The sequence below is a fragment of the Notothenia coriiceps genome, unplaced genomic scaffold (genome assembly GCF_000735185.1).
Source record: "Notothenia coriiceps isolate Sejong01 unplaced genomic scaffold, NC01 NC01_scaffold00027349, whole genome shotgun sequence".
Classification (NCBI taxonomy): domain Eukaryota; kingdom Metazoa; phylum Chordata; class Actinopteri; order Perciformes; family Nototheniidae; genus Notothenia; species Notothenia coriiceps.
Genome location: NW_011360050.1, coordinates 12402 through 15921, shown reverse-complemented (window position 1 = coordinate 15921; position 3520 = coordinate 12402). Strand labels below are relative to the sequence as shown.

Sequence of the window (3520 nt, the reverse complement as noted above, 5' to 3'; positions counted from 1 at the left end):
AACAAAGCAGGCCCGGCTCCAGGATGAAATGACTGAGGGAGCTGTTAAAAAATCCGAGGGGGCGATTTTTTTTTTCACAACAACGAAAAATACTGGCAATGTAATGAATTGACACACCAAGCTTTTTTCCTTCTCACTGCTCTACAATCTCTTCGCTTCTTTATTTTTATTCTGGATTTACCCCTCTCGTTCTGTTCTTTTCCTCTGATCTTTAATAACAGATAGTACATTATTAGATGGCTGCACTTTGGTTAACAGACTAACATTGATTTCCTCCATTTATAAATTGGCTCTGTAATTATACCATAACCTTTTCTCCTCTATCCCTTAACTCCTCTTCCTATACAGATGTTACTTACTTACTATCTATCTAAAAAAATGTATAGTTTATTTTTTATTTCCAGGATTGAATGTTAAGACCAAGGCCTAAAACCTGGCATTTCATAAGAAAGTGACTAATATATAAATGTAATATTGGATAAAACACTACACCAAATGGACAGACACAGATTAAAGTGAAGTCCCCTGGTTTGTCTCTAGAGTCTAACTGCCATGAGAAAAGTCAGATCAATGTTCCACAATCCGCCACTAGATGTCGCTCATTGTACCAATACAGTTTATATAATACAGATTACCACAACAGAGCTGTGCAAATGAATTTCCCCCTGGGGACAATAGATCTAATCTAAACTAATGTAATATTCAATCCCATACCTGGCCATTGAGAACATACATTCCTAACTTACCTCGTTTAAAGTACTTTTGTTGTAATACTATGGATTTAGTTGACACCTACTAGCCGAGTTTCTTTTGTCCAATATCTCCCGGGCAGGTACATTGAATTAGAAGAAGAAGAGAAGAAGAAGAAGAAGAAGAAGAAGTAGTAGAAGAAGAAGTAGTAGAAGAAGAACTACGCTAACGCTACAAAAAGGCACAACACTGTGGCCGTTTCTCAATGTCGAGGATGCTTCCTTGGTAGCACATGTCTTCCGAGTCACAAAAAGGCAACAACACTGTGGCCAGTTTCTCAATGTCGAGGATGATTCCTTGGTAGCACTGGTCCTTCGACGTCACTTGCCTTCAGAAGCGACGGCAAGAATCCTTCCTGGCCAATTCGGAACAAAACAAACGAGTCGGAACAGGCGAGCAGGTGTGCAGGTGTGCATCAATGAGAGACAAACACACACCGCCTTTTATTTAACATATATTTACCCGCAACCAGGTTTGGGGAAATTGGGTCCACAAAAAACCAAGCCGCAACACAAAGCATTGTAGAAGAGGGAGCAGATCCCACCATCAGCACGGGACACCACAAAGTCTACCACAACAAAAACGATCAGCCTTGAAATTACCCCCAAACCACCGCGCAACCATCACCTCAGTGGAATTCGTATGCTCGGCGTCGGACACGCCTCCTACTTCCGCGCCCGCACTCCCGATTCACACGCACAATCCCCTACATTTATATTATTTTTAATACATAAGACAACAATATAGGCAAACAAACACCGTTTCCATCAGAATTGAAAATGGCCTTATTACTCCATTATATTCTCTTACTGAAATGTAACTTTGGGAATTTCACCTTGCTCTATTCTTTTTTAACGCACATTCACCAGACGGGACCATTTTCCGGGATCTTCAACCGGGTACCGCCCACCAAAAACGGGGAAACTTTCCTGGAGAACGGGGGCGTTCTTGGTCCACCCATCCGACTGTGTTTTACAGCTAACACACACCACTAACATTAAGACTACAAGCTCACTTGGGGGTTGAGGCTTTTTTACACCGTTGCTTGACCCACACCCATCTGATCTAAACATAGTGACGTGTGTCTAGGCGACACATCTATTATGCTATTATTTAAAGTTATTTAATAAATTGTGACATTTATTTTAACTTTTTGATGAGCCAATGATGCTCGAAGGTGAGGGGGCAAAATAAGACAAACTGAGGTCAATGCCCACTTTTGCCCTGCTCGTGGCGGCGGGCCCCGTACTACCCCACGCTTGAATAAACAAATCAGAAACGGAAATACACTTTCTTTGAATTGAATTCAGAGATTCTCAGAACTCAACTCTTTTTATTTTGATCACACCCCCTAAACATGGTTTTGGGATGTGATCAAAATAAAAAGAGTGAGTTCTGATTTTAACAAAACACAGGACTTGCTTTTCCAAATGCTGTGGTTCAGCAACATCTATGTTTACGTTTCCGCTTTTGATCCCAGCCCACAAACATGCGTAACTCTCATGAGTCAAAACTAATTGGACAGTCAGGCAGATATGTCAAAGAATTGTGCTTTTGATGATACCACCCACACTGAACTTTGGGCACACCCGTTAGAGGCATGCGCCTGAGACAGATGTTTGGATATCAGGGGCCATACACATACTGTCCAATGGCGCCAATGGTGACATTTTTTAACTTGGGCATCTGGTTTTTATCTTACCCCAGTAGTTACGATCCTGTGACGACATTTCCGGACTCGTACACTTACATTTTCAAGGATGGGAATGGCAGTGGTATCATCTTACACACATGCTAGAATGTAGCTAACTCCATGTATTGGTATTCAGATGAGGCCTGCGAGGTGACGGCACCCAGTCTGCGTATCTGGTGTAGGGAGGCGGCGGGCCTGGCTTCCACCCCCCTGCTTCCAAATCATCAAACCGTTCCATTCATGTATCCCCACACCGCGGTCTTCCTTGGCCCCTGCCACCCGCAAAAGATCGAGCACAGTGTCAGCACTGCGCAGTAAAGTGCATGGAAGCATTGGTACGGCTACAATGCACCGACCTGGACGCGCCCCAGTGGACCTCTCCATCTCATGAGCTGGGCCTAGACCCCGAAAAGCTCTTCCACACTCGCAACCAGGCGCCGCACAGCTCCTGACTGTTGAGGATTGGGCTGCTGTGACTGCCCACAGTCAGACCACCTCCCGTCGCCACTGTGCGTATTGACCACCTTCGCTATACCCTCCTTCACAACGCCGCGCATCTCCTAGGTGCAGGTAGGATGTGGTTTAAACCATCCTCCTCATGTGTGCATGGTCGCAGGTACTGATTATCTGTTTCCAGTGTTGAGGGCTGTCAAGACTGGTTTTCCAGGAAAGGAGACAAGCAGTCTCAGCTTCTTGTCTGCCAATGCGCAGAAACTCTGGGCCATCTTCCAGGANCACGCAGTGAGTTTTTTACAGTCACCATTCACTTAGACAGTGAGAGGAGGGGCATGATCGGGTTTTGTCCCACATGGCTCTGTGCCTATTGAGCTGTTTAGAGCCATGTGGGACAAAACCCGATCATGCCCCTCCTCTCACTGTCTAAGTGAATGGTGACTGTAAAAAACTCACTGCGTGCATGCTCAGAGAGTATTTTCCCTCTCTTACGCCTCTTATACTGGGGCCCTCCTTTCGGCCCCTTCTCGTTACTTCTAACCTCCAGAGGACGCCCTCTTCTTGAGCCTCCCAACAGTTCCATCCCGGACTACGCGGGATACCAGTAATAAAAAAACGGTGTGT

At 45.1% G+C, this 3520-nt stretch overlaps 1 protein-coding gene across 1 annotated transcript in view; it reads right to left on the bottom strand.

The window, feature by feature from the left end:
* asnsd1 (asparagine synthetase domain containing 1) overlaps positions 1-3520 on the bottom strand; it is a 16025-nt gene that overhangs the window by 1000 nt on the left and 11505 nt on the right. The window lies entirely within an intron of this gene.